At 45.8% G+C, this 13,695-nt stretch overlaps 1 protein-coding gene across 1 annotated transcript in view; it reads right to left on the minus strand.

The window, feature by feature from the left end:
• Ston2 (stonin 2) overlaps positions 1 to 2,060 on the minus strand; it is a 149,494-nt gene extending 147,434 nt beyond the window's left edge. The window contains exon 1 of the mRNA XM_063261953.1: positions 1,767 to 2,060. The gene's annotated coding sequence lies outside the window, so the exon portion shown is untranslated. The remainder of the gene's footprint in view (positions 1 to 1,766) is intronic.
• Positions 2,061 to 13,695: the final 11,635 nt, after the last annotated feature.

A 13,695-nucleotide genomic window follows, 5' to 3' on the forward strand; every position in this document is an offset into this window, starting at 1 on the left:
TTTTGATCCTAAGCAGACGAGGCTCTGGCAAGCACAGGAAAACGGGGATAGTTTGTCTGACCTTTCACTTAGAGGTCCATGCCACAGGAGTGGAGTGGGATAACAAGATAGGCAGATGTCCACTGAGAACACAGACAGAGGTTTTTAGGGTTCGAGAGGTGAAGGCTCACAACTTCATGTGATATCTCGGGTTTAGAAACACAGATAAACATGTAGTCACCCATCTCTGTGATTCTCAGATTAAACAGCAAAGGGGCAGGGAAGATACAAGGCAAAGGACTTAACTAGACCACCTGAAACAGACATTCCATCAACTGCAGGAAGTTAGAAACACAAATTTTATTTTTTTTTTTCAGCTGGTGGCCTTTTGTTATAAGGCCGGGAATTGTGCATGTGTGTTTCTGTTGCCCCTTACCTTAAAAAAATTACAAGCCACAAAATGCTAAAAATAATTCTCTCACCACTCCAATCACCTAAAGACAGACAGACAGACAGACACACGCACACATACACACACACACACACACACACACACACAGAGAGAGAGAGAGAGAGAGAGAGAGAGAGAGAGAGAATTCAACAAAAGTACCATAATATTCTTTTCACGAAACATCATAAGGTTACAAAGCATTGACTACTAATTGAAATTCATTTCTCTTTTCCATCTGCTCCCCCACAGTATATATTTATTACCTTTACATGATACTATCAACAACAGTAACATTTTTTCCCCCTTGGAGAGTAGAAAACTGTTAAATACTCCAAATGGCTGCGAGGCCAGTTTGGACAGGTCTGATTTACTCTTTAAACAATCACCACAATCACCCACTTCACAATAGTAAGAGCCAGCATTTTTTGAATGCTTGGGGCTATGCTTGATATTGTTCAGACAGTGGCTCATACAATCTTCCATACAACGAGTGCAATCAGAATGGTCACTTTATAAATAAGGGGAGCAAACAGCACAGGAAGCTTGAAGGAAACAAGGAGCAAGAGAAATGCAGAGGCAGGGGCAGTAGCTGCACAAAACCAGAGTTAATGATTCACTTACAGCCCTCAGGCAGCTCCTTTCAGCAGAGTCTATGGGAACACACACACACACACACACACACACACACACACACACACACACACACACACATTTTCAACTCTTCACTCTTCATCCCAGGAAGGGGCCTGCGTCCAACAAATCCGCCACCCCCCACCCCACCCCAGCCCCATCTTCAACTATCCATCCCAACGAGAGGCGGTGTCCAGCAAATTGCTTGGCAACGCGTTCAGGAAACTCCATCCAAGGCCCGGGGTCCAGGAGGCCCCTGGGCGCTGTCCAGCGGGCAAAGAGCCTGAGAGGCCAGGCTGGGGTCCCGACTCAGAACACCCCGAAGCTGGGGCGCAACGCCAAGGCCGGGATTTCGAGCGGGGGTGGGGCGAGGCACCATCTCCAAGGACACCTGTTGTCGCCTCCCCGCTCAGGACAACGAAGTCGCCCTGGCCGACTTGGATCTCTGCGGAGAAGGCACCGGCTGGCAAGAAGTGCTGCATAAGTGTGGGGGTTACAGGGGTCTCTCCACAAACACCCCGAGGAGGCCGCCTCGCCTCATCCCCCACTTCCCAGATGGGGCCCCTCCGGTTTGGTGGTGCGGTGGCGCTCCGCGTTGGCTCGGTACGCGGTGCTGGGAGATGCACGGCGCTAGGACCTCGCGGCCGGCGCCCCCCACCGTCCACCTGCGGCGCCTAGGTCGCTCCGGGTCGCGGGTCGTACTCACCAGCATCGAGATGAGCAGAGTCCCGGAGTCCGCACTGAGGTCCGCACCGCCACCAGCTCCCCAGCCTGACCCTGTCCCACCGCCGCTCGCGTGGAGCTCCGTCTGGGCCGCCGAACCTCCACTCCTCGCTCGCGACTCTGGGCTTGCTGGGCGCCCGAAGGCTCAGGGAGCAGCTCTCGCCGTTCCTGATTGGGCGCAGCTTGTGCAAGAGCCGCCCTCTGATTGGACAAGAGGAATGGGATGGGTGGAGCCATTCCCAGACCCAAGCTGCCCATGCCTTGGTTCTCACCGCACCTATAGGGCCAGGAGAACATTGAAATCTGTTTCAGCGCCCTGTGCACCCATTGGGGTGGGCCAAGCAAGCTCCCGGGGCAAGCAACAGTGTTTCAGGGGTGTCAGGGACTGGGGATCATTGCCGAGTCCTAACTACTCCCCCTGTGAGCTGGTGTTTGTGAACCTCTACCCTGTAGGGACCAGTGCTCCTTTTGGCCTCTCTCGTGCAAGCCACTTTGAGTTCACATTTATTTTCCCATACTTTTTAGTATAGGAAGCGTAGGGCTTAGGAAGACGCCGGTAAACAGTAGGTGACAAATAGTGTGTATGAACTCAGATTGAACTCTGTATGGTCTCTACGTACCAGACAGAGCTCACACAAGGGAGATAATTTGTCAGAAAGCCCACTACCATCAGTATATTAAGGACATTGTACTGGCAAGGAAAAGAACAAGATGAACTGATGTCACCGACAAAGAACTTAATACCTAGCTGGAGAGATGAAGCTGATTCATAACCTAATAATTACCCTAATATTAACATGGTGTATATTATTTGGCAGGCATTATTCCAAGAACTTTACATTCACTTTTAAAATCCAGAAATTCAGGAAAAGCCTGCCGTAGAGACAGCCTTGGGGATAGAACATAGATGTTCTAAAGATGCCAAAATTGCATCTAAAAGACCAGCAGGGCTCCAATTCCTGTGGGGGAGAAGAGGGACAGTAACAGTTCCCATCATCCATCTCTCCCCCCCCCATAGTTCTTTAACCCTCTCCACGTCCCCACCCACCTGTTCCAGATCTCTTAAAAACAAAAACAAGTGGTGTAAATCCCACACGCCACCCTTAAATCACCTGCTCTACCACCCTTGATAGTAGGCAGTGGATAAAAACAGCTCCATTTTCTGTCGTTTATATTAATGAGCCAGTAAATAGCACACCGTATGTGACCGAGTTCTATAAGCATTCTCTCTTGGCTCACAGAACCCTTAAGTGTGGCTGGGAGAAGAATGCTTAAAAAATATATCAGTTGGGAATCCAGCTTGACCCACTCTAAACTGTTTTCATTTATCCCAGAGTAAGAGACACAGTCCACAGGATAAAATTATGTCCATTTTCTGTCATTTATAGTAACAAACGAAGCATGGATTTCTTTATAGGAAAGGGGGCAGATTGGGCTCGGGTTGAGCCTTACGCGGTTGAAATACAGAGTAAAACAGGAGGCTAGGTGAAGAAAGTCCTTTCATGGCATCCCTCTTCAGGCATCAGAAGCACATGGCACCCAGCAACCTGTGAGTCCTGGCTGATTGCTTTCCATGGCTCTGGCTTTTGCCAAAGCAGAAGCCCCATTTGACTTGCTCTTAAGCTCACTCCAGAGAAGAGAAGCTCACTCATTCCTGCCAGAGTTGGAGGCTGACCCAAGATGACGTGTCAAACGACTCAATTCTGGCTGCTTTGAGCTAACCTCAGCCCACAAATGACCAGGTTTTGAAAGAATGAAGACCATGGAGTCTACTCTTCTTTATGGGTGAGGTCACTTATACATAGTTCTATAACTTGTCTCATCTAGGAAAAATGCTTTACTTAGTTCTGACTTCCTTCTCTCTCTACTAGTCCTTGGCACTGAAGTCTGAACCAAACGTCCATTCCTGTGTGAGGCCTTCACCAAGTCTCCCAGGCACAAAGGAACAGTTGTTCTGTCTATGGGTTACAAGTCTTCTAGACACTCTCTAAACATGCACTCGACTACAATTTCCAACAGGCTAATAAGTGCTATCCTATCCTACGTTCCAGCAGGGTACCCTCCAGTTCCTGAATAAATGGCTATTGACTTAAAATTAGCATCCATTCAATCCAATTGTAAACAAGTAATTCCTGTCTGTTGGACACTGTTGAGTAAAGAGAAAAATGGTATCTTTATTGTATGAACACAGGTGAGGTGAGGTTGGAGAGCTGGTTTACAAAAAGGTGTCAGTTTCTTTTTTTTTTTTTTTTTTTTTTTACCATTTCAGAAAGTTTACTTAATCAATATGAAGAATTCTGTTTGTCATAAACAAATGAATTGACGTCAAACCCACTCAGAGAACAACAGCAACAGACCCACTACTGTTATTTAAATGCGAAAGGCCCATTTTAGGCTCCTGAGTTTGAAAACTTGGGTCCCAGCCAGTCTGTCTTGGCAGGCTGAGAAATCTTGAGAAGATGCAGCATCTTTGCAGGAGAAAATCATCCAGGGATAAGGGTGCTGTGGGTTTTATAGTCTGTCCCTACTTCTTGTTTCTTCTGCCTCCTGGCTGTGGGTACGATGTGACCAACTCCTGCCACTGTGTCACTATGCTTTCCTTGCAACTATGAACATCACGTGAACTGCAAGTCCCAAGAAACTTCTCCTCCCTCAAGTTGCTTCTTGTTAGATATTGGTAGTATTAATGAGATAAGTAGCTAATCAAACATTGGTGTGATGAACGCTAGTTCTGTTCATCTCTTCCTAATTTTTTCAATTGTCATTCTGCCAATTCTTTTTTTTTTTTTTATTAACTTGAGTATTTCTTATATACATTTCGAGTGTTATTCCCTTTCCCGGTTTCCGGGCAAACATCCCCCTCCCCCCTCCCCTTCCTTATGGGTGTTCCCCTCCCAACCCTCCCCCCATTGCCGCCCTCCCCCCATAGACTAGTTCACTGGGGGTTCAGTCTTAGCAGGACCCAGGGCTTCCCCTTCCACTGATGCTCTTACTAGGATATTCATTGCTACCTATGGGGTCAGAGTCCAGGGTCAGTCCATGTATAGTCTTTAGGTAGTGGCTTAGTCCCTGGAAGCTCTGGTTGCTTGGCATTGTTGTACTTTTGGGGTCTCGAGCCCCTTCAAGCTCTTCCAGTTCTTTCTCTGATTCCTTCAATAGGGGACCTATTCTCAGTTCAGTGGTTTGCTGCTGGCATTCGCCTCTATATTTGCTGTATTCTGGCTGTGTCTCTCAGGAGCGATCTACATCCGGCTCCTGTCGGTCTGCACTTCTTTGCTTCATCCATCTTGTCTAATTGGGTGGCTGTATATGTATGGGCCACATGTGGGGCAGGCTCTGAGGTGTCAGTTTCTTAATAAACTAAGCTCACAGTTGCAATACAACCCAGTAACTACTTATAATATCAAGAAAACTGGCTGGGCGTGGTGGCGTATGGCTTTGAATCCCACCACTCCGGAGGCAGAGGCTGATGGACTAAGTTAGAGACCAGCCTGCATAGCAAGTTCCAGGCCAGCCAGAGCTACACTTGAACTCGTGTAAATACATATCCTCACACATATTTCAAATATATTCACATCTATTTTTCATATACCTATATATATAAAAACAGAAAGCATGCTTCTGCATAAAAATTTGTCCTAGAATATTCGTAGTACTGCTATCCATCATAGCTGAAAAGTATGAAGTCATCAACTGTTCATAAATATAGTGAATACTGGGTGTCATGGAGTAGTATCATTTAGCAAATCAGTACAAACGAAGAACCGATATTTGTTACAGTGTGGCTGGATCTTGAAAATGTTATGCTAAGTGAAAGAAGAAGCCTGAAGCCAACGGTGACACAGTGTAGCGTTCCATCTCTATGAGACACTAGGCTAGGCAGATCTGTAGGGACATTATATGCAGCTCATCTGTGGGAGACGGAGAAATGAGGAGCAGTCGCTTAACGGCGACCAGGCCTCCTTTGGGGTAAAACGCCTTGTAAATAGGGAATGAACGTCTGCTGACTTGTGAAAAACAAACCTGTCACTATTACACAGCACACATTCTGAGAGTGAAGCAAATGCTCTGAGGAAAACGTTAATTAAATCTTACGATGAACTATCTGAAGTATCCTTCTCCACAGGGAGAGACTTTGGTAGGCCTATGAAAGGAAGCTAAATGTAATACAACTTACGGAAGCCCGGCGTTTCTACCTCTATCAGCCTGGGAAGAACGTAACTTCTTAGATCCATGTTGACTCACTCATAGGATGGGCTATGAAAATGGGATGTTCCTTGTCTTTTTGTCTTCTTCGTGTATATGTTATTTTGAGACGGATTATCACATAGTTTAGGCTGACCTTGAACTCACTGTGTAGACAAGGACGGCCCTGAAGTCCTGATCCCCCTCAAGCTTCACCTCATAAGTGTTGGGATTATACAGTCACATTCTACCACAGCCAGCAAAACACTTTTTATTTGAGCTATTTCATAAGGCAGCAATTAGCTGTGTGGCTCTCAGACTTGAAATGTGGTTAATTATGACTTGAAATATTGCATTTTGTTTGTCTGCTTTTCCAAGACAAGGTTTCTCTGTGTAGTTCCAGCTGTCCTGGAGCCCAATCTATAGATCAGGCTAGCCTCGAACTCACAGAGTTCAGCTTGCCTCTGCCTCCCGAGTATTGGGATTATTGGAATACCGTGCTTTAAGTGGTACTGAAATATGCATAGCTATATGTAGCTAATGACTACCACTATGTCATTCAAACCTGAGCTGGTTTGGAGAATTAAAACATTTTAGACATGTGTAGTGGTGCATGCCTTTAATCCCAGCACTAGGAAGGCGGAGGCAGGTGGGTTCCTGTGAGTTTGAAGTCAGTCCAGGCTACATAGTGAGTTCTAGATCAGCCAGAGCTACATGTCAAGAATGTCAACAACTGTACAAACAGACACCACATTAGAACCATCTTAACTGTTAAGGGAGTGGGAGAGCCTGTGTCTATACCCACAGCCCGGCTCAGAAACCCTTCAGGAGCATTTCACTCTTCCTTTCTCCTTTTCCACTGTCTTCCTGAGCAACAATCCAACAGGGGTTAAGCATGTCTTTATGCAAAATGCTTCCATGCACATGTATACATGGAATAGTCAATTTATGGAACACACTAGAGATAGGAAAGAATAACGATGTTGGACAACTTTAAAGCCCTGGTCCTAGGCTGAAGAGATGACTTGGGAGTTAAAAGAGGGTATCGTGTTTCATGTCCAGCAACCGTATCAGGCAGCTCACAACTGCCGGGAACCTGAGTTCTGGGGGATCTGACACCCCTTGATCTCCTTGTGTAATGTACTCATAGATGAGTAACACAAAATTTATTTTAAATGGTGGGTCTTGAGAAAGATAAGAGGAAGGAAAGACTTTTTAAAAATCTCTTTAAAGGGCATGGCCCTTTTCTCCAACACCACCACTCAGTGTTTTTACAAGCAGAAAATGTTGCTGCTAAGATGTTACTGTTGGAAAATCTTACAATCTGTAACATTACATTTATTGTGGCTTTTTTTTGGTGGGGGTGGGGGTGGGGAGCCACTGCTATAGCATATAGTTGTGTTGGTCAGAGGGTAGTTTGAAGAAATTGTCTCTCTCCTTCCACCCCTTGGTTTCTGGAGATAGAACTCAAATTGTCAGGCTTAGGATCAAATGTCTTCTTCTGTCTCATTACTCCGAAGACTCTTTTAGATCCTTTTTATAAACCACCACGTCCAGCTTTACAATATCCTTAACTCCTTCACTACCTCTAATCATCCTTTTATTGGGCTCGAAATCAATAGTATAGAACGGCACTGTTTTCTTGTCTTTGGTCTATAGCATGGTATCCTCCCAAGGCAAGATTCCTCTGTTACATAAATATTCACGGATTGTGTGTACGTTGTGCAGGAAAAGCCCTAGGTGCTACGGAAAGAAAGAATGACTCACTGCACACAGATCTGTAAGGAAGTACACAAGTAGCCTGGAGTTAACAAGCATCAAGTACTTAGGATGACCCCTGGCAGGTCAGGAGAGATGGCTTAGAGGTTAAGAGCACTGACTGCTCTTCTAAAGGTCCTGAGTTCAATTCCTGAAACCACATGGTGGCTCACAACCATCTGTAATGGGATCCGATGCCCTGTACTGCTATGTCTGGAGAGAGAGGCAGTGTACTCATATACATTAAATAAATAAATCTTTTTAAAAAAAAGGATGATGCCTGGTGTGTAGTGATAGGGACTTATTGGACATCATGGATAATGTCACTCTGGATCATTTAAAGCTCACAATCACAGATACAGTCAGCAGCAAATGCTTGCCCAAGTATAGGTATAACCCTGAGTTCCATCCCATATGGTGCAAGTAAGTAAATTGATTAATAAGAAAATCGAATTTGTTCTTTAAAATCTCCTGTGACTTTTAGTTTATGAAAGCTGCCTATTAGAGAAGATCATGAACCAAAAAGGAACAGGGCAGACTTGGGGTGTGGCTCCGTGGTAGAGCATTTGCCTAGGCTCTGGATTTAACCTTCAGCACGGCAAAGAAAAAGAAAATAAGGAATCAATATCTATTTAAAAAGAGCTTTGCTTGTACTGTTGCCATGGTTTGAAGTTTCTCCTTTTTGATCCATAAAAACACAAGGTATTTTTCTTTTCCCTCGGCACTCAGGATTCATTCCTTCATAATCCCATCCCTCAAAACAAAAGCCATTTCTCCTTTCTGCTCTCCTGTGTGTTTCCCGACATCCACGATAGATGTTTTCTCAAGTAATAGAGAGTCAGGGAGATGTCTTTTAAAACTCCTATAGCACATAAATCCAAAGCTGGAGTCCTTAACAGGCGAACATTCTCCATTTTAGAAGAAAGGATTGACAGGCCAACTTGGAGAGATGGTGTCTCTCTCAACACTACCAGGAAAAAAACAAAGGAAAGGCAATTAGCCAATATTTAACCAGAAAGAGCTCCAGGATCCAGTGGGGATGGAGAAAGGTCACTTAACAGGATGACCCAGAGTAGACACTGGACCCAGGACCACCTCTGTGTAACTCCAAATTCTGTGACTCCACGGCTGTTTATCTGAAGGCCCAAACATCTCTGAGCCAGTTTCTCACCTAAAAATAAGTGTGGTATCAGTATCAAAGAGTAAACTTTGATAATTAAATGGGACAATTGTACAAATACTTGGCATTTACAAAATGCTTAATTGCTTGCTAAGTAACTAGGCATTTATTTATTTAGGCTTTTAGGGGGGTATGTGATTATTTTGGTCTTCTTCTTTTTTTTTTTTTTTTTTTTGACAGACTCTCTGTTCTGGCTATCCTGGAACTTATTATGCAGACCAGGCTGGCCATCTGCTTCTCCCTCCCAAATGCTGGCCTCAAAGGCTTGCACCGCCACCACATGCCTTTTTAAGCTTCGCTATCATTGAAGATATAGCATTACTTACTGTCCCCTGCTACTCACCCTTATCAGTGAGTCAGTCCCCAAATCATCGCAGGGCTGTGTCCACACAGAGCCTGCAATCCTCCGTCCAGAACCGAACTAGCAGAAGGCTGGGAAGCAAGGATTTGGCAAAGCCCAAATCCAACCCCTTCTCCTCTCCAGCTGACAGGGACACACCCTGCCCTTGCAGCTTCTACAGCAACTGTTAGAACCTACACCTCCGATCGTTTTGCTTTTCCTAAGGATGGAGCAATCACACAATTTCAACAGAAAAAAAAAATCAATGCTGGAATCGGAGAGAGTGCGGACGGAGCCTGAAGTTTCCGATCCCCAGTTCTGAGCGGCAGTGAGAGAAGATGTTTGATGTTTGCAGAGTGGGGGCTGAGCTGGACAAGAAATGGAGCCGGCGCATGCTCGTACAGGCTAGGATATTAACCAGCTTGTGTTGCAGGATCACAAACAGTAGCCATCCTGACAAAACAGGAGCCCTAATCTACTAAGCGCTAAGTTCCAGGTGCTCTGCAGGTCGCGCCAATCATAGGCATCACCAGCATTCGAAGGAAAATTGTGCCAACCTTATTGCATCCTCGAGGAGGTCAATGCATCTCAGAGAAGGCCAGTGTTTACCTGCCTTGCATCCCCTGTAAGATCCCCAGGATCTGTGTTCACCAGCTAGGTCAATGCCCCGAGAAGCCAGCCAACCTTCTAAACCCTGCAGAGCACAAGACTCTCCAGGGACTCTTGTTTGGGAATGCAATTCTGCTTATCTAGGGAGGATGGGTACAGACCTGAAGTTCTAAATTCCCAGCAAGCTCTTAAGGGAGTGCTATTTGTCCAGGGTCTTCAGCTGGTGTCAACCTTGACTGTACAGCTAAAATGATCCAAGAGCTTTCAAACTGTGCCAGGTTCCCCTGGTCCTCTCTAGCGGTCTGAAGGCGTGGCTCCCAAAGAACGGATTCCAAGCTGTTACGGTGAAGAAACAAACAGCTGGCACTGAGACTTCAGTTGTGGAGGGACACACATCCGCAGGCTTCTGAGGACACTCTGTGACCTTGTGCTCCCTTTTCCCAGCCACCTAGGCCTCTGTGTCTGGCCTCCCAGGGAGGACGCCCTTGAAAGAGGCCTCTCTCCCAGCAAAAGTCCAAGCCTGGAAGAGGCTACGGCCACCACCTGTTTCCTTGAAATAGTTTGCAGCTGTGCTAAATGACCTCATCACTCTGGCTGTGTCGTGGGCCAAGTTGATCTGGAAAGCCCTCTTCCCAAGTCTGGGCTCTCCCTGCTCAGCACCAAGGAGCAGAGGGAGAGAGGGCCTTAGCTGCAGGGTGAGGTCTAGCTTGGCTGGGACTCTCAGAAAGAGCACCGCAACCATTTCGTGTTCCCCACAAGACGGCCTGTCCCTGGGCTGCGTTGGCTGTCATCCTGAGTGACACTTCCTCCCATGTTCACCCTCTCCATATATTTGGGAACCTATGAAACCCCAAGGGGTTCTTTCTTGTTCTCTGCACACCGTCCTCCAATGTATAAACAAACATTGAAGTACACACCAAAAAATGCAGAGTCCGTTTCTTCTTCCCTTCCCAGAGGCACCCGCCAGGACTGTCTGGACTCAGATCCTTCTCTGTGGGTATGTGTGGTTCCATTTTCCCCTGTGTACTTGCAGTCCCGGGGCGACAACCAGCGGGGGCTTTGTGCCACGCGATTTTGAATGCTGACTTGCTGGCTTGAGCATCTTTCTCATGTCGTTGCACACACTTATTATTTTAGCATCTTTCAAGCTTGTCTGGAAACCACACTCTCTTGGGAACATCATTTAAAATACAGAGGTTAACAGGTCTCAACCGAGGCCTGCGGAACGAGAATTTCTCCTGGAGGAGCCTAGGTAGTCTTTCCTTTTCGATTCTTTCTCTAAGTGTCTCAGGTGATTTTTAAGATTCTCCGTCTTTACAATGGTTGCATACACTCCATAGATGGATAGAATAGTCCTACCCCCACTACCCTTCATGCGCATGCGTGCGCGCACATCCAGCTGTGAAGCCGGGGTGTTGAAATACCATACAGGTGTTCTACCAATAAGCTTCTGTCTCAGGTCCCTATATCTTCATTCAGCATTTACCAATTTGTCCTAGGTTGTTGGACACTTGGGCTGTCCTACCTTTTTTTTTTTTTTTTTTAAAAACTGGGCTGCAAGTACATAGCCATTATGCAAGAGCCCATGCTCAGGTGGTTCTATAGAACAAACTTCAGTGAACGGAGCTGAAGGATATAAGCCTTATGGGATTGCTTCTCCACTCTAGGACACTTCTTACATCCTGGGACCTCACAGGGTGACAAGACCTTTTTCCGAGGTGTTTGTGAATCCAGAGCCTGCCCATGCTTCCCTATACTGTATGATTGGGCTATACGCTAAGCCCCAGGATAAAAATTTGTAAATTATATAGCTAAGACTGGTTCATCTATTAGAAACAGAAGGTGAGTCACATAAATCATTCGAACTCTTCAGGAGCCATTTTAATGAAGTCATTTAATCTCATATTCATTCAATCGTATGTAAAATATCTCAGTAGATATTCAAATGCAAATTATTAAACTTTTTGCTACGGTGTGGATATTCACACGTACTTGCATTCCTATGGAGAGACCTGATGCACTAGGGTTCTCTAAAGGAAAATAACTGATAAACTAAATATATACGTTAAAGGAGGATGTATTAGACTGACTTGCAGCGTGGTCCGGGTATTCCAACAGCAGCTGTCTCACACTGGAGAGGCTGAGATTCCAGTACTCAGTCCTCGAGGCTGGATGTCTCCTCTATCCCGCTCTGACACCGAGGTCCTGAGGTTCTGGGAGAGCTGCTGGCCCTCAGTCCACACTAGGGCCGGGAAAAGCTGGCGAGATCAACAAAGGGCTGCAACGTCCACAGGAAGGACAGACTTTCGAGCTAGCAACAGCGATGGCAGGTAGACGAAGAAGCAAAAGCTTCCTTCTTATCTGTTTATCTTGGCTGCCATCAGAAGGTGGTGGCTGATCTAGCAAGGGACTTCCTGCTTCAAATAAACCTGACCAAGGAAATTGAATGGCACTGGAATGCCCAGTCAATCGCTTGAGTTTTGGTTGATTGATAATCTGGTCAGGTTGCCAGTTAAGATCAGCCATCACGTGATTAGCAGCACAGCTGTGTTTGGTATTATAAGACAAGGTCTCGAGGTGGGGGTGGGGATGGGAGGAAGAACACCTATGGATAGGGTTAATGCTTATTAAGAGAAGCCCAAGAGTGGTCCCCTCATCCTCCCATCAATTGAGGATGCAGCATCTGTGAACCAGAAAGCAGGTTCTCATTGGACACAAATTCTGCTGGTCCTTCCCTCAGTCCCTATTGTTTATGGGCTTCAGGGTTCGAGGTTCTTTGTTACAGCAGCCAAGATGTACTAAAACAACGTTCTGGTCTGTTTTCCACATTATGTCTTTGAGAAAGGGTATGGATTTCACACTTAGTGTTTCCTCCCCTCAGACCAGCAATGTGGCCAAGGAATCCTCAGCTCTTATCTTTATGTATATGAGAGATATTTACAAGGAGTAAACTGTTTGGCAATTCAGGAGCTGGTTACTAAATCAACAGGCACTTAATATTCGTCATAAACCCATCACCAGGAAGCCTCTTCGCCAACCATGAGTCCCTGACGTAGTTACACAGCTGAGGATTCTTCATCTCTGCCAATGGAGCTCTGTGGGGAGCGGGAGGTTGGTCAGTGAAAGAAAGGAGAGTTCTGGACTGAGTTTGGGAGCAACACCTCAGGGAAGGTGAAATTGCTTAGAAGCCACAATAGGCTAATAGTGTGTCGCTATAGCAATATAAGGCTCACTGTTGCCCCACTCCTCAGCTAAGAAAGCCAAAAGCAAAACTGGAACCTGATCTTCAAGGTCTAAAGCTGTTGCTTCTCTTTTAAGCCTGCTGATATCTTCAAGATGATTATTCAAAGGCTCACCCATCTGATGTGAAGAGAGCTAGACGCCAGTTAAGTAGATTGTGAAAAGTCCGTTTTCAGGGCTGGTGAGTTAGCTTTAGCAGGCAGAGAGGTACTTGTCACTAAGCCTGATATGAGTTCAAATCCTCTGGTCCCATATGAAGGAAGGAGGAAACCGACTTCTACAAATTGTCCTCACACCTTTACACTCAAGCTTGATGCACCCCTGATCATATATGTGTGAGAGTGTGTGTGTGTGTCTGTGTGTATGTATTTGACTAAATATATATTTGATATATAAATACAATAATATGTCAAAAATATTCTTGTTGGGTTGGACTCGGTTAAAAACATGTACACTGACGCCCTCTAGTGTACATCAGTGTTATTGTAAGGGATTGGAAGTAGGGAGAAGGAAAACCTTCCCTCAGAGTGGGAACCACTGTGGACTGGGTGTAGGGAGGTCTGAGGAAAGCCGTGACTCTCTGCTTTGGTTGTGAATGCA

This window comes from Rattus norvegicus, chromosome 6 (assembly GCF_036323735.1).
Source record: "Rattus norvegicus strain BN/NHsdMcwi chromosome 6, GRCr8, whole genome shotgun sequence".
Lineage (NCBI taxonomy): Eukaryota > Metazoa > Chordata > Mammalia > Rodentia > Muridae > Rattus > Rattus norvegicus.